Genomic DNA, 18,958 nt, shown 5'->3' on the forward strand with positions numbered 1-18,958 from the left:
TAGCCATAATAACCCTACTCATGCATGCTGTCAATCCAGATAAGTGTCTATTGTTGGGCATAGTGCCCTTAAAGCAATGAAAGTAGTTCATTATTTATGAAATTTATAAAAGAAATATCTTTATATTTAATTAATGTTTATTATTATTGAATAATATTTAGATAAATATCATAAACTTCCTAATTCACTAATGTAACTATAATATTGTATTGGTACGAGAGGATTAAGATTATAGATAATGAATTAAATAGTCCGCAATTTATATTAAAGTTATGGAATCTTTAATTAAACACTACTAGTACGGTCCACTAGTATTATGAATACATGTGATTTAGATTCGGATCACTGGTGCAGTATGACATCTTAGTGGAGGTGTTTTATACAATAAGATTGTATAGGACTGGACCAGATATGTATTTAACTCTTTATTAAAATACCATTTACCATAAAGAGTTATAATCATATCACTCGATCATATGCAAATCGATCTAAATCCTAAAGTTATCATGAACTCCTGTTTATGTTATTTGTGTCCTTTGATTCACTCATTAGGGTCTGTCAGAATGATCAGGCTAAAAACTTTTGTTTTGGGGGCTCATTAATGTAGATGGTTGGGGACATGATTTACAGATATGGAATCCAAGCATTCTTCATAAGAAGGTTGAATAATGGTTCCCTTGAGTGTTAATTCTGGATTTGAACAGTTTGAGACCTCTAATTTATAAAAGGTTTATAAATTAACTGTTTGCTAGTGAATTAATGGTACTTAAGGATAAAGAGGTAATTGGATGGGTAAAATGGTAATTTCACCTAGCTCTAATTATGAATCAATTATTGGAGGATTGAATTGCATGAAGTGATTAAATCAATGTACACTTAATAAGTACTCAGTAAATATAAGTCTATAATTATAAGAGTGCAATCCCATATTTTCAGTGGAATAATATTGAGATTAATAAATAAGATTATTACATTAAAGAGCTTTAATTAATAATCTAAATTTATTGGAGCTTGGAATTATAGGTCCATAGTGTTTACCCAAAAATGGCTGCTGATGACGTGGCAAGGATTTCTCACACGTGGTTGACACGTGGCAGAGTCAAAATAAGGAGGTGCTGTTCGATGATCGACCAGCTACACATTGCTTCACCATACTTCACAATTAGATACGACCAGTCTGGTCCAATGATTCGGTTTATTTCCTTTAAAGATTGTAATTTTATAATAATTACGTTATTTATTTCCTCTTTATTACCTTGATACACGGATATTAAGGAAAGTTAAGGCACATTGGCCCATGTAACCCCCCTTGAGCCTATAAATATGCATGAAATAGCTCAAGGAGGGGACTTTTGGCTTTTTTATCTTTTTCCTAAATACTAAGAGAAAGAGCATACAGTGCGATTATCCTCCAAATAGTTGTATTTCTCCTAAGGTTTGTGAAACTCAAGAACCCTAGTTCTTTGATCACAACATTGGAATTCAATATTAATAATAGCACTAAGTGGACGTAGGTCATTACCATTCATTGGGGCCGAACCACTATAGATCGTTTGTGTCTATTCTTTATCATTAGATTACATTTTTTATTATTATCACATTTCTTGTCGTATTCTTGACTCTGTGTCGTTGGCCAAATCAAGGGTCAACATTCTGGTGCTTTCATTGAGAGATTGATCAAGAAGCTGTAAGAGAATCTAATGGCAAAGACATTTAAGAAAGCTGGACCGGCCGCTGGCGCTGCATCATCTCAACCTCCTCCTCCAAATGTGGCGGAGAATGAGCCACATTTAGAGCTTGAAGAGGATGATATGGATACGAAAACACTGAGGGAACACTCAGGGTGTTGCAGGATGAGTTGGACAATCTGAGGGCCAATAAGGAGAATGCAGCGGAGACAATGGCGCTGCAGCAGCGAGAAATTGAACGTCAGCGCCAGGAGCTGAGTGAGCGGCAGACGGACATGGATCATCGGCAAAGGGATGCCATGGCCACTCTCGAAGCAGCCATTCAATTGGCTCGAGGACAGGCTACGCCGGCCTCTCAGCCGGATCAGCCATCGAGCGCGCCACCACAGCGGGCTCCCAATCCCAGTCCTCCACTCCAGTAGCAAGCCCTTAGAGGCTGGAGCAGCTGCCTGTGGCTCAGGACGATGTCCCAATTCGGGATCCTGAGCAGCAACCTCCATCTCAAGTTGGTCGAGGCAATCCCCTATGCCAGAGGAAGAATAAGGCCAGGCAGCCACCCCACAGCCCTAGATGCCCGAGGGATGAAGAGCCAAGTCCACCGAGCAGGGGACAGCGTCCTTCTGCCAACAGAAGGAACAACGAGTCAGGCTCTGTGGTTAGGGGTCCCCCATGGCATAATAATGCATGGGGACCCAACGACCAGCGCAGGCCTCCCCCTGACACTCGGTAAATTCCAGCCCGAGGAGGAAATAGCGTGAACAACCGGTCACGCCGTAGTCGACCCCAGTTTAGAGACGGTTGCGATTATAATGAAGCCGATTTTGGCAGAGGGAATGCTGGTCGGAGGAATGAGGAAAGAGGTGGAGGCAGGAGCCCCCCACCTAGAGAAAATAGGCCAGCTAGCCATAACGTTGGGGGGCAACCTAGGTAGCATAACGTCTTTGATCAGCTAGGAGTTAGCGAGCATAGACGCAGGGATGATGATTTAAGGGACGTACTCAACGACCGTCATGAAAGGCACGATGAGTACGCTCCCCTAGCACCGGTCACCCCAGCAATCCCAGAAGTGGTTCAGGCTCAGATTGATGCTCTGAACCAGGCAGTACAATAGCTGGTCAGGGGTCGAACGTCCCACGTAGAATACGATCGGAGGAGGGGCACTCCGTTTGTGCAAAGGATTGCTGTGGCTGAAACCCCCAGTAAATTCAACATGCCAACACTGCCAAACTTTGATGGGTACGGAGACCCAATATCTCACGTCAACAAATTTGAGATACAAATGGATATACAGAAAGTGTCAGAAGATGCCCGCTGCAGGATCTTCCCCGCGACACTATCTGACACCGCTCAGGAGTGGTTCTTTAAGTTCCCTCCTGCTAGTATAGTATCCTGGGAGATGATCGTGAAGGAATTTTACGGACAATTCTATGCAGGTCGCGTACACCCCACAGAGGCCAACCAGCTGGTCGAGATACACTAGAAGGAGGGAGAGCCCTTGAAGGAGCATGTCCAGCGCTTTATGCGAGCAGCGGCTGGAGCCAAGACGGTGGGTGATAAAGGCAAGATGATGGCCCTAACTGCTGGGGTTAGGTGCTACTCCCCCCTCTGGAGTAGCCTAAGAAAGAATGGGGTAAGAAGTACCAAGAGTTTTTGGATCGAGCTGATCAATATATCAAGCTCGAAGACGCGATTGCCAATGAGGGGAAATCGCCAACGAAGGACAAGGGGCCAAAGGAAGAACCCGCCAAGGCCGCCAATGGGTTGGAGAAGCCCGATGGAAACAGCAAGGGCAACGAGAATGGAAATGGTAGGAATGGTGAAAAGCGGACGAGCAATGAGCCCTCAGGTTCTGAGAATAAACGCCCCAAAGGCAATCGATATGAGCCAAGATTCACCAACTACACGGCCCTTATCGAAAGTCGAGCGGAAGTCTACCAGGCGACGAGCTCTAATGTGCCTTATAAGCGACCCGCGCCTATAAGGAAGGATATCTCTAAGAGAGATACGACGAAATTCTGTCATTTTCACAACGACTCTGGGCACGACACTAATGAATGCAACTAGTTGAAAGACGAAATTGAGTTCCTAATTAGGCAGGGACATCTAAGGAGATATGTGCGAGCCACAGGAGGGTCTCAGCGAGAGGCTCAAGGTGGCAATGAGCAGGCGCCTACATGCCAGTACTCGCCACCTTTACAACCAGCTCCTGTGGTAGGAACTCTACTCACCATCTGCGGCGGCCCACACCTTGCAGAGGACAATGGGAAGGCAAGGGAACAATATGCTCGAACCCTACGCCATGACTAGGACATCGAGATGATGAGTGTGGAGGATCGAGCACCAAAGAAGGCTCGAATAGAGGAAGAATTAATAACCTTCTCTGAAGATGATGCCCAGCACATACGATTCCCACACTTCGATCCACTGGTCATGGACATGAAAATTGCCAACATGATGGTGAAGAGGGTGTTGGTTGACACAGGAAGCTCAGTCAACATCCTATACAAGTCTTCACTGGAGAGAATGAAGCTGTCCGTCAAGGACCTGGAGCCATGCAACTAAACCATCTATGGTTTTCCGGCGAAGGGCTCGCCTCAACTGGGTCGATTAGGCTTCCAGTTACACCAGGTACTGCGCCTACTAACAGGACGTTACTCACTACTTTCATAATAGTTGATTGTCCTTCAACATATAATGTTGTAATTGGGAGGCCAATTCTGGTCGACCTGCGAGCCATCACTTCAATATGGCACCTTGCCATGAAATTCCCAACAGACGCAAGGGTAGGATTCGTGTTAGGAAATCAGCAGGAAGCGAGGGAGTGCTACAATTCCTCGATAACTAAGGCGAAGAAAGGTATATCGAGGGAAGTTCCCGGAAAAGAGTTGCAAATGGCAGTTGATGTACAAACCCAATCAAGTGATAATGTCACCAAATAGGGCGTTGACCAAAGCGAGGATAGAGACTTAGATCCTTGCTTTGGGGATTATGATGAAGAGATCGGACCCATCGAGGACCTTGAAGAGGTCCAACTCGATGAGGAAAATCCGACCAGGGTTGTGAAAGTTGGTAAAAACTTAGAGACAACAACAAAACAAGCACTGGTGGAATTTTTGAAGGAAAACCAGGAGGTCTTTGCCTGGTCGCATAAAGACATGGTTGGAATAGACCCTGCAGTCATTAGCCATTTCCATAATATAGACAAAATTTTTCCACCGATACAACAAAAAAGGAGGCTGCTCGACATAGATAGATCAAAGGCCTTGAAAGAAGAAGTTGAGAAGCTTAAGGAGAATGGATTCATCAGGGTAGCGTTTTATCCATCATGGGTCTCTAATCCCGTGCTAGTTCCCAAGCCGAATGGCAAATGGCGAACATCCGTGGATTTCACAGACCTTAATAAAGTCTGCCTTAAGGATTGTTTCCCACTCCCTAGGATCGACCAACTGGTCGATGCCACTATAGGGCACGAGATTCTCTCATTCATGGATGCGTACTCCGAGTATAATCAGATTAGTATTCATCCTCCTGATAAGGATCACACTATCTTTCGGACTGACACAGGGCTTTACTATTACAAAGTAATGCCCTTCGGTTTGAAAAATGCTGGTGTGACTTACCAACGACTAGTCAACCATATGTTTAGGGAGCTGATCGAAAAAAGCATGGAGGTTTATGTTGATGACATGCTGGTTAAGTCAAAGAAGGCAGAAGGGCATATAGGGGACTTGCAAGAATACTTCAACATCTTTAACAAATATCAGATGAAGCTGAATCCCCTCAAATGCTCCTTCGGAGTAGGATCAGGGAAGTTCTTGGGATTCATAGTGAACTCACGAGGAATCGAGGCCAATCCTGAGAAGATCAAGGCCCTGGTTGATATGAAATTGCCAACAAAGATCAAAGATGTTCAAATTTTAACCGAGAGGATTGCTGCTCTCAGTAGATTCATTTCCAAATCAATGGACAAGTGCATCCCATTTTTAATCCACTCAAAGGCAACAAGAAATTTGAATGGACGGAGGAGTGCGAGCAGGAATTCCAAGCCTTGAAGACTCACATGGTGCAACCACCCATTCTATTGAAGCCGGTCGATAAGGAAACTTTGTTCATCTACTTGGCGATCACATAATATGATGTTAGCGCTGTCTTAGTAAGAGAAGAAGAAGGCGTGCAGAAGGCTGTTTATTATGTAAGCAAGAGGCTAATTGGAGCAGAGCTGCGATACCCGCCTATTGAAAAATTATCCTATTTCCTAATTTTAGCCTCTAGGAAGTTGCGGCCTTACTTTCAGGCTCACCCAGTTATGGTTTTGACCGACTAGCCTCTACGACAAGTTCTACAAAAGCCAGAAGTCGCAGGCAGATTATTGAAATGGCAGTCGAACTTGGGCAGTTCGATAACTCTTACTTGCCATGAGCAACGATAAAAGGGCAAGCCCTGGTTGACTTCATCGCAGAGTTCACTGGACTTCCAGATAGCGAGCAGCCTGAAGAGCTTGAGCCTCAAAACTGAGCTCCCTCATGGAAGTTATTTACAGACGGCTCCTCTAATGAACATCACGCAGGAGCAGGTGTGATTTTGATAATGGCTGAAGGGCATCAATTTCACTGCGCAATCAGGTTTTACTTTACTGCTTCTAACAACGAAGCGGAGTATGAAGCATTGCTCGCTGGGTTACGATTGGCCAAGTCGTGAACATAAAGGCACTTGACATCTACAGTGACTCTCAGCTGGTAGTAAATCAAATCATGGGAGAATACCAGGCCCGAGGTTTAAAGATGGTTTCTTACTTAAACAAAATAAAGGATCTATTAGCGCAGTTCGACAAGTACACCCTTCAGCAAGTACCTCGCGACCATAATTCAAACGTTGATGCTTTCGCCAAATTAGCAAGTGCAAAGGATGCTGATACTCTGAACATAGTGCCAGTTGAACGATTGTCTGTGCCAAGCATCCAAACAGAGGAGACTACTTTGGTGATCCAGATGGCAGATACATGGATGGCACCATACATAGAGTATCTGACACAAGGCGTGTTACCAACGAACAGAAACAAAGCCAGCACCCTTCAGCAGTAGGCTGCTAGGTATATCCTGGTCGATGGAATCTTGTACCGAAGGGGATACTCGATGCCACTCCTCGGATGTATTTCGAAAGAGAAGGCCAAAGAATTGATGAAAGAGGTACACGAAGGCTTTTGTGGGGACCACGTTGGGGGGCAAAGCTTATAAAAAAAGATCCTGAGGCAAGGGTACTTCTGGCCAACAATGAATGAAGACTCGATGGAATTTGGGCGAAGGTGCGACAAGTGCCAGAGGTTCTCCGAAATCCCACGAGCAGCCCCTAATGAGCTGAAACAGATGCAAAGTCTGTGGTCGTTCGTTGTCTGGGGTATAGACTTAATTGGATCTCTACCCACAGGAAAGGGCGGCGTCAAGTATGCTGTGGTTGCGGTCGATTACTTCACTAAATGGGCCGAAGACGAACCACTTGCAACCATAACGACCAAGAAAGTGCTGGATTTTGTGGTAAAAAAACATCATATGTCGCTATGGATGGCCGAAGAAAATCAGCTCAGACAACGGCACACATTTTGATAGTGATCTTTTCACGGATTTTTGCGAACGACATGAAATTATCAAGAGCTTTTCTTTAGTCACTCATCCCCAAGAAAATGGAAAAGTCGAAGCAATCAATAAAACGCTAAAGGATACTCTGAAGGAATGACATGAAGAAGCTAAGGGGGCATGGCCAGAACAATTTCTTGAAGTCCTTTGGTCGTACAGAACTTCCCACCGAACAGCAACAGGCCATACCCCATTTTCCTTGGCTTATGGGTATGAGGCTATGTTGCCTGTTGAGTTAGATTCGCCTTCGCATCGCAGAATAACGTACGATCAAGGCTCTAATCGATGAGAAGCGTGAGCAAGCCCAACTCCGAGTAGCTGCTTACCGGCAAAAAGTCACCCGATATTTCAATTCTAAAGTGCATGAAAGGAAATTCAATGTCGGAGATCTAGTACTTTGAAGAGTTTTCCTAAACACCCACGACCAGGTTGCTGGAGTACTCGGACCTAATTGGGAAGGACTGTACCAGATTGAAGAAGTCCTCCATCCAGGCACCTATAAACTTGCTCACTTAAATGGAGATCTCATTCCTCGATATTGGAATGGAGAACACCTACGCAAGTACTATCAATAAACAATTCTTCTTAAGGAATTGGATTGTATTAATTTTACTTTTTACAAGTTGTGAAAAAGGATTGGTCATTTTACGTGACTAATCGCTTATAAGTGTAAGATCTTATTGATCACTCGTACAGACACATTTTGTCCATTTATTACGAGAAATATAAGGGATTGTGCGCAGCCAGTCATTCTTGCCAATTATTGTATTTATTACAAGTATTTGCTCATTACGTGTGTTGTTTTGCTGTATTATCATTTTAATTCCTTTGCTCTGAGCAGTAATGTTCAAACATGTTATGGTCAAGGCAAGTGACCAAGGACCTAAAGCTCCTTAATCATTTGGGTGGCATATAAGGCATCTAGTAAGCAAATCATATCGAAAGGTATGTAAACACATGAGCAAAATAAGTGAAAGCATGCTAAGGTACTTAGAGTATTTTTAAAATTTTGTATTTTGTTAAATCAAACCAAAGTACTATGCTAGGTTTGGTCATGCGAATAGATGTTATGATAAAATGCAAATATTATAATATCTAGAGGAATTCCTTTACACCGCGAGTAGTCGCTGCTCGGATATAATTGTTTGTTAAAAGTAAAAGCTGCCTATGCAGCAATATAATTTTATAATTAAAAAAGTAATTGTCTTTACATCACGACCCGTAGGTCGTGTAGTCAGAAGATAGAAAGAAAAAAGGAAAAAGACTACAAGGCTGGAGGGTCTTGAGGAGTGTCCTGGTCGACAGCAGCGCTAGCTTCATTGTCTACGCCATCTATCCCCGTTGCCAGGGAAATCTCTGGGGAAGCAGGAATTCTAGCTCTTTCTTCTTCCTCCAGGTGAATGGCACACTGGGACATTAGAGTCCATCTCAAGCGCTCAGACAGGTAGCTGAAGTTGGCCTTCTGGTTGTGCTTCCATAACTCGTAGAAGCAAAGGTGGGTGGCTTCCATGTATTTCTCCAAGTTTTTGGCTTCAGTTTCCTCAAGCTCCTTCATGCGCCTTTCCAGCTCCTCTGTCTCCTGTCTGCACACAATCAAATCGAGCTCAAGCTGCTTGGATTGTTGGTAATTGAGTTTGGCACTCTCCCTGAATTTTTCTTTATCTTCTTTGGCTTTCTTCAGGGCGTCCCTGCTTTCCAACAGCTCCTCGGTCAGCGTGGATTTTTGCTCGAGCAGTTCATCATTCAGCTTGGTCAGCTCCGCATTTTTCTCGAGCAGTTCACCATTCTACTTGGTTAGCTCAGTGTTCTTCTCAAGCAGGTCAGCATTTTTCCCCTCGAGTGCTTTCATGGCCTCAGCAAGCCTGGTGTCGAAGTTTTTGGTCTGGGACACCAATGCACCCGCACGGCGCCAGCCAACAGTCATGGTCAGCAATCCCTACAACAAAATGAAAAGAATAAGGCGAGGGCAGAAAATAAAAAGTAAATTACTCAGCAACAGAAAACAACTTACACTGACTATCTCATTCAGCCCTCAATTTAGTATTTGGTCGGTCTCCATGGAGATGGTGCCGTCGATGGCCTCTTGATTGCGTTTTTTTTTGGAGAGCTTGTATATTCTCTCCCTGGCTGAACTGACCACGGTGCTGGACAGGGAGCCTTCGGGTTGAGTACGATGTGTCTGGTTAGAAGGCGCTGGAGGAGTGGAATGTTGATCGACCGGTGCTGGAGGAGTGGAATACTGGTCGGTCGGTGGTGTTGAGGTTGGATGGTCGAGTGGAGATGGAGGTGGCGTGTTTTCCTTCGAAGGAACAACTTCTGAAGGACCCTTGGTCCGGGCCTTCTTTGAGGCGGTTTTGCTGCTCTCTCCCCGAGTCCTCTTGCTGTCTTTCTTCCTGCCTGAGGAAGCAGCAGCGGCCTTGTAATGTTCGAATACGTCTTCAGACGACATATCTGCACAAAAGGAAACAATACAAGCAGTGAGACAAGATATATAGATGGAACTAAAAAATAAAGTAAGGAGATCATAAGTAAAGTACCCGTGCTATAACTACTGGTCGCTACATTACTTACTGAACTATTTATTGCCTGGAAGAAATATGAATTTAAGTTTGGAGTATACTTGAAGTTGTCTTCCCCGTCAAATAAGTGACAAGGAATTGGTAAACTATCTAAGAATGAGAAAACAGTACCGTTCTCATCCGAGGACTTGTCGATGGGGGCAGAGGGTTCGGTAGCTTTCTTTTTTCCCTTTCCTAGTGGAGTTGGGGGAGCAGCAGTTCGCGGGGTGCTGGAGGGTTCCCTGATTGTCACTCCAGTCATCCTCCTCCTTTGAGTTTGTGACACGTCTGGGTGCTGCTCGGGAATCTCCTCGCCGGTGGCACTCCCCGCTGTTGACTCCCTCACATCCTGGTGAGGTGCCAAAAGCCCGACCAGCCTCAGGTTAGCCACTGTGACCAGATGGTTGATGCTCTCCTCTACGTCAGTCATGCTGGCCAAGAGTGCTGATCGGACTTCCATGTCTGGAGTGGGAGCCGGTCGCAACCATGGGCTTGAAAGGCATTAAAAATCTAAGGGAAATGCAGGAAGAATTAAAGAAAAATAAACGACCAGGGGAGTTAAAATATTACCTCCTTGGGTAAAGGCCAGGTTGTTGGCAACCATGTCTGTAGTCAGAAAGTACTCTAGGTGGTACTTCCCCACATTGGAAATAAAGGTTGTATCACTTAGGAAAGTGTGGGACGTTTCCTGGTGAAAGAAGTGGAAGAACCCCGTGTTTTCTTGATCGGGGTTGGATTTTAGGTCGAACAGATAGTTGACATCATGTGGTGTGGGGACAGGCCATTTCTTATGGCTATAAAGGATATAGAGTGCAGAAAGCAGTCTATACCCGTTAAGGGTTATTTGAAAAGGAGCGACCCCGAAATAGTTGGCCACTCCTTGGAAGAAAGGATGGAGAGGCAGGATTGCTCCTGCCTCGATGTGATACCTCGACCAGGCGCTGAAGGCGCCTCCAGGAAAATTCGCCCGTTGGTCTCTGGTGGGTTGGACTAGGGTCACCCCAGGAAGTCCATATTTCTTAATGTAATTTGCAATCATCCTAACCGTTACTCGGCTAGGAGGGGCAACGTACCATTCAACATCTGGTTGAACGACGTTTCGGAGTTGGGCTTGAATTTGGATCCCACGGTCGGGGGTATTTCTTTCTCGACCACTGGTTGAGGGAATTTCAGCCTGAGGAGCAGGCTGATTTGAAGGATTGGAAGGTTTCTTTTTCTGGGCTTTGGACTTTACTCGACCCATATTTTGAAGTGGGGGCGATGGAATGTTTGTGGTGGCGCGAGAAAAGGGAATTTCTGGTATCAACAGTGACAGTTGCTCCTCGTCTTCGAGCAATTGGGCCAGCAAGTCGTCATCGATAGGCTTGTCATCTCCCCACGGACCTTGCATGAAAAACTGCGAAACAGAAAAGGGGGAGATGAGAATTTAAGGCCTAAAACCTTGTGTTTAAAAGTTGGAATAACGCTGCTCGTGTATAAAAGCTAAGCTTTTATACGACCAGCAGTATTCTGATAAAAACATTGTATTTCAAGTGAACAGTTTGGAAAATAGATTAAAATATAGAAGTGAAAAGTTTTCCAGGAAAAACTCTTCGACTCTGAAAGGGCGGGAAAAACCCAGTTTTTCAGCTTGCTTAAAAATCAAATTTTTACTTCGGTTTTACGCCCTAAATCTACAATCTTAACTACCAAACTGACTCCTATCACCTAAAAAACATTATTTCACTACCCTATCAAATATCGATCAATATACCCACTTACCCAAAAACAACTTCAACCAAGAACATTCAAAAGCTCAGAGATAAAACAGATATAAGAAGGTTTTGCATGGCATCCCAAACGACAAAAAGATTCAGGGAACTTACTTGGATGAAAGTTAGAGTATGAACACAAATGTTTTGATCGTCTGAACGAAAGTTCCTTAGATCAGCAATGAAAGCTTCTAGGTTTTCTGAGCTATGAAGGTCGAAGTTCTTTAAGGTTCTTGAAGAAGAGAAGGCGAGTGAAAGGTAAAAAGTAAAAATGTGATTTTGGGGTATTATTTATAGTGATCGTGGCGCCATAAAAGAGGTAATCATGGAATTACTTCTTTCAAAGTATGGGGAAGTGCGATAGTCGTCACAAATTTTTTTGGGAAACCGAAAAGACTTGATTAGACATGATTGGTTATCTTTTTTCGAGAAGGCATGGGCGGCTCTGACAGATTTGGTGGGGTAAGCGAAGGGTCAGTTTCCTAAGTTTACTTTATGCTGGTCGCAGTAAAGTAAATTTGGGGGCAAATGTTTACCCAAAAATGGTTGTTGATGATGTGGCAAGGATTTCTCACATGTGGTTGACACGTGGCAGAGTCAAAATAAGGAGGTATTGTTCGATGATCGACCAGCTACACATTGCTTCACCATACTTCATAATTAGATACAACCAGTCTGGTCGTATGATTCGGTTTATTTCCTTTAAAGATTGTAATTTTATAATAATTACGTTGATTATTTCTTCTTTATTACCTCGATACACGGATATTAAGGAAAGTTAAGGCCCATTGGCCCATGTAACCCCCCTTGAGCCTATAAATATGCATGAAATAGTTCAAGGAGGGGACTTTTGCCTTTTTTTATCTTTTTCCTAAATACTAAGAGAAAGAGCATACAGTGCGATTATCCTCCAAATAGTTGTATTTCTCCTAAGGCTTGTGAAACTCAAGAACCCTAGTTCTTTGATCACGACATTGGGATTCAATATTAATAATAGCACTAAGTGGACGTAGGTCATTACCATTCATTAGGGTCGAACCACTATAAATCGTTTGTGTCTATTCTTTACCATTAGATTACATTTTTTATTGTTATCACATTTCTTATCGTATTCTTGACTCCGTGTCGTTGGCCAAATCAAGGGTCAACACATAGGTCCCCGGATCGACTCTATAAACATTGTACAGGGTAATAAAACAAGTATGGGAATATTTTTTGAGGAAATAAGTTTTTGGGCAAATAAGTAATTATGAGATAATTATGGAAAATATATTTATTATTTAATTAATTGTAATTTTCATAATTATTAATTAATTAAATAAAATAATTAGTTTTGAATTAATTATGTCATCTTATTTTGAATTAATTTGAGAAATTAATTTAATATTTAAATTTTGGAAATTTAAATTTAGATAACTGATTTGAAATAAATTAGATATCTTATCTGGATTGTTAGATTGGTTTTGAATCAATTTAATATATTTTGAATATAATAATAGATAAGTTCTATTTTAATTGAATTAATTACCCTAGATGACTAATGTAAATATGTATTATTATATTTCTCTCAAGAGAAGATACAGAACGTAATATTCTATCTAACTAAAAGAGAGTTTTTTCAGGGAGAAAAATAAAGAGATAAAAGAAGTTGTTTCAACCCTTCTCTTTACCCAAACTTCATTGATTTCATGTGTTGACATGGAGTCCTAAATTTTCCTATTGAATCTCTACATTCTCACACACGTTCTATTGTGTAGAGATTACGGCCTGGAAGACTTTGGTGTGAGTCTTGCGTGCTTGGATAAGATGATCGTTTATTATACAAGAAGATAGCAATGACACTTGATAGGCTTCAAGAGGTAAATCTTCTTCTATTAAATTAATATATATAAATCATAAGATCCCTTATATAAAATGGTTTTATATATAGAATTTTTGTAATCTACTGGGGCCATAAATCGCATTCCGCTGCGCACTCGGAAAATATCTTTCCAACATCTATAACGTAACACTAGGGCCTATTGCCCAATTTCTCATATAACCAGCCTTAGAGCTTGCCAAGAGGGTCTAGCGCTTAACATTTCAGTTGGCCTTAGGGTCGTTCAAGCGTATATCTTGCTTCCTGGTTAGTTTAACCACATCGGTCGGTGTCCAGCACGCTATCGCCGCTCTCGACTCATAAGCCGAGTCTTTTAACCTTCGACTGATAAGTCGAGTTCTTTTAACTAGGGGTGAACATTTGACCTGCGAAACCCGCCCGACCCGAACCTCGAGAATCCAATTTTTCAGAACTCGTTCATTTTGGGCCTAATCCGATTTGAACCCGACATATGTCAGGTCAGGTTCGATTTCTAAAGTTTAGCATGCACGGGTTCGGGTTACACCTGAACCCGACCGAGTTTAATTTAAAAAAAAAAACTTAACTGAAACCCTAAAAAATAAACACTTTCTTTCTTCTCTTTCCCTCTCATACTCACACACAGGGGGCAGCCTCTCTCTCCACTCCACCCATACACACAGACGGCACGACAGTACCTGCACCAGACTTGACTGAAACTCCTTCACCCTCCCTCCCTCATGACTTCACCACCACCACCTCTCTCCGCTGTTCTTCTCTCTCACGCACGGGCAAGACCCACCACCACCACCTCCTCCCACCACCACAGCAGACCCCACAGGCGCAGCCAGCCACCAGCCACATCCTCTCGTACTCAGGGAGCACGCTGGACCAATGGGGACCTCCTCCCACCGCCGCCACAGCACCACCAGCCAGCCGACCACCTCCTCTCATCCCATAGTACTTAGTGAGCACATCTTTAATTATTTATATTTTATATTTAATTGTAATTTGTTTAATTACTAAATAGGTAAACCGATACCAAACTATCAATAATTTTTTTTATATAAAAGCAAGTAAATTAATTAATTAGTTAATAACAACAATGTCAAATTTAACTAAAAAATTATTATTAATTGTTGTAATTACCTTTACAAACTATTTCTTAATAATGACCACATATTTATGTTTGCTTAATTGTTCTGTTTCTGTGTACGTAGAGTAGAGATAGGCAGCTACATAAATTTGAGAGCTAAGTAAAAGCTTCTATTGACCCCAATATCAAAAGATATTTAAAGAATTAATGATAACTATTAATTAATAAATTATTTATTTTTGTTGATTTACATATTAGAACAAAATCAGACTAGTCTAAAGTAAAGTCATTGTTTCTACTTTGAAGCTTGAAGTAAATATATTATATTTGTTATATCATTTTTATTGTAGTGGATTATCTTTGTTATACTGGATATTAGGTTTGTTCATTGTTGTGTGCTGCTCTATTGTAGTGGATTATAGGCTTGTGTGATGCTCTATTGTAGTGGATTATACTTTATAGGCTTGTGTGCTGCTCTGTTGTAGTGGATTATAGGCTTGTGTGTTGCTCAGTTGTAGTGGATTATAGGCTTGCGTGTTGCTCTATTGTAGTGTGTTGTAGGCTTGTGTACTGCTCTGTTGATTAGTTTCTTCTTTAATATGTTGTGTTAGGTAATGGATATTGATGAGATAGATGAAACTCTTCCTCCGATATATGATCAAGATCAACCACCTCTCACTCAGATTGAAAACTCTACTCCTCCTACTCCTACTAAAAAGGGTAGAAAAACTAGGGCTAGAAATAGGAGTATACCTTCCATCCCTACTGGGAAAACAAAGGGAAAATGGTCATCTGTTTGTGATCATTTTACTAAGGGAGATCCTCCTCCACCCTCGACAGATCCTAACGAAGAACCTCCTCCCCACAAGTGTACATATAATTATTGTGGGTCTAACTTCTTGTGTGACACTAGAAAACATGGGACTAGTCATTTGCAGAACCATTTTAAGAAAGTATGTGAGCTAAGTCTATTTAAGATTGATGAGTATAAACAAAAGACTTTAAGCTTTCAGCAGTAAAGGGAGGGAAAGAGGGGGAAGCAAGCTTAGTAGCAGTATCTTATAACAAAGAAGCTTGTAGGGTAGCCCTCACACAATATATTGTGTTGGATGAGTTTCCATTTAGACATGTCGAGGGTGAAGGGTTCAAAATATTTGTCAAAACACTCAAACCTAGGTTTGAGATCCCTTCTCGAATGATTGTTGCTAGGGATGTATTGAAGTTATATAAGGAGGAGAAGGTGACATTGAAAAATATTTTGAGCTGTGAGAGGATATCGATTACTACCGATACTCGGACTTCCATTCAAAATTTGAATTACATGGTCTTCACTGCTCATTGGATTGATAATGCTTGGGAGTATAAAAAAAAAGAATGATCAATTTTTTCCAAGTGGTAGATCATAAAGGGGAAACTATCGGAAATGAGATTGAGTTATGTCTCTTAGAATGGGGCATCTCTAAGTTGTTTACCACTACGGTAGACAATGCTTCCTCTAATGATGTTTCCATTAGATACTTGAGGAGGAAGTTCAAGGAGAAATAGAAGGGACTAATTTTGGATGGAAAGTTTTTACATATGAGGTATTGCGCTCATATAGTGAACCTAATTGTCACTAAAAGGTTGAAGGAAAAACATGGGTCAATTGCAACAATTAGAAATGTTGTGAGGTTCGTTAGGTCTTCTCCTTCTAAGATAATTTTTTTTAAGAAGCGTGTGATGGAGGAAAGGATTGAATGTAAAGGGCTTCTGGGTTTAGATGTCCCAACAAGGTGGAACTCTACATATCTAATGCTCAATTGTGCAATGAAATTTTGGAAGGCATTTGATAGGAAGCAATCAAATGCTAATTATATGAAATATTTTGATGAGGTTGACAAAGATGGAAAACCAAAGTAGGGGCCCCCCACTGATGTTGATTGGGATAATGCTCTACTTTTTTTTTAGGTTTTTGGAGACTTTTATGAAATAACATTAAAGTTTAGTGGGTCTACTTATGTTACTGCTAATAAGTACTTCATTGAGATCTACAATATGCAATAGGAGTTGTATGACTTAGCAGTTGACGATGATGAGAATGAGTTATTGAGGACAATGGCAACAAGCATGAAACTAAGTATGACAAGTATTGAGGAAAGCTTGATAATTGTAATGAGGCACTTCTAATTGCCTTGGTCCTTGACCCAAGATACAAGCTTGAGTATCTCAGTCATTACTTTAGTGCTACTTATGATGAGATGACGTGCAAAGAGATGGTGAAAAGGGTAGAGAAGACAATACGGGCAATATTTGATCAATATAATGAGACAACATCAAGTCTTCTTCCATCGACATCTATGACTTAGCTACAGTCTCAGTCTATTGTTAGTGCTTCATCTACGTTCTTCATGCCTGTTAGTGGTCGACCTACTGCCAAGAAGTCACGTCATTTGCATGATGAGTTTGTGGCATGGAGATTGGAGAAGGATGATGGAATGAAAAAAATTGAGGTCGATAAATATCTGGAAGAGGAACCTAAGTTCCAAGTGAGAATTTTAATGTTTTGGGATGGTGGGCTAGTAATGGGTGCAAGTACAGGATCTTATCACTCATGGCTCGTGATGTGTTAGCTATACTGGTTACCACCGTTGCTTTTGAGGCGGCATTTTCTATAGGAGGTCAAGTTTTAGATCCTTTTAGAAGCTCACTAAGCCCAAGGATGTTCGAAGCATTAATTTGTCTTAATAACTGGTGGAGCAGATCACATCAACCCGTCATTGTTCGAGATTATATGGATGAAGAAGAAGCGCTTCAAACATCAGAGTATCTTGAGTCAAGTAATTTATTACATTTTATTTGGATTTTCATGGTCTAACTTGCAACTTATAACTTATACATATTTATTTTAAGTGTGTGAATGTTTTATAATCTAATATTTATCTTTTATATTAATAATATTTGTAGAGATGACCGATGATCCTACAAGTGTTGGGCCAACTTCATTCTCTGTCATATTTCAATCTTCAGCCTCATCAACTGCACAACAATCTATGAATTGAAAGAATTGCTTGTTAAAATTAATTCGTGCCTTATTTTACTTAGTGTGTTGTTATTTATTATCCTTGATTTATTTTCCTTAATAATTTTTTTTATTTGAACATTTGAATTTTGAAAGGCAGGAAGGAAATGAAGGAAGGAGTGGTGATGGACTTTCTTTATATTTTGAATTTTCATGGGCTTTTTATGTTTCTGATTGTAGAGTTATGGACTTTATTATGGTTGTAGTTAAGTTAACTAGTTATTTACTTTATGGACTTTATGTTTGTTTACTTATGGTTGTATTTTGGGATTTTTGACATTTTTATGTTTGTAATTTGGATTTTGGACATTAGATAATAGATAATATGTAAGTGATTGGACTTTATGTTTAAGTGTTTTACTATATTACTTTTGTAGTTTGTTTCTTGAAATGCATTAAAATGACATTTCTTTTCTAATTTCTAATTTCTATAAACTTATGTTTCATGATTATATTTTTTTCAAAATTTTTACCAAGGCCCCATTTGTAAAAAAAATCAATTTTTAACAACAAACTTTAAAAATTAAAAAAGTGTAAAAAAATGGTATTTTTGAAAAATTTGTACCAAGGCCTATTTTTGGCCCAAAGCCCAATTGGGGGCCGCAACACCCCAAGAACAGAGCCGGAATGCGACATGGAAAACTTAGAAAACCAGCGATTTTTAAAATCACCAATCCTCCTAAAACCATCCCAAAACATGGTTTTCACATGTTTTGACCATAATAATGGTCCCAGTAGCTCAAATATTCACTAAACAATCTAAAACTAAATCAAAATCCCTTCAAACTAGGAATTCAATATAACTTTAAAAGAAAACTATAAAACTAGAACTAAACCTCAAATAATTGAGTTACCTCTGCTTGAATTCGACCCAGTTATGATTCCCTTAAGCTTAAATAACTTTCTACTTTCCCTTAACCTTCTTAAAATTCAATCCTCCTTCAAATCCTCCAAGCTTAGAGATAGGGAGAGAGAGAGAGAGAGAAAATGAGGGAGAGTGAGAGAGAGACTATGTTTTGTTACTCTGGTGTTATCCCAAAAATTGGCATATCTGAGGTGGCACTAAATTTGGACACGTGGAGCAAACTGGTCAGACCCCCCGACAAGTTGGTCAATAAATACCTGCAGGAAATACAAACAAGTTACTGCTTGGCATGCTATAGGCTCACTTGCCTGACAGGACCCCCAGATACTTGTTGGTCCATATGACGAGCAGATATACCTGCTCGGATGAAAGTCGTTACACTCTCCGTTGGAACTCTGCGAGAATCACCCAACCACCGGCAAAGATCGCCTAACAGCCCTGAAGACTCGGTCAAACCTCCTAACAAATAGGACTG

Source organism: Humulus lupulus, chromosome X, assembly GCF_963169125.1.
Source record: "Humulus lupulus chromosome X, drHumLupu1.1, whole genome shotgun sequence".
Lineage (NCBI taxonomy): Eukaryota > Viridiplantae > Streptophyta > Magnoliopsida > Rosales > Cannabaceae > Humulus > Humulus lupulus.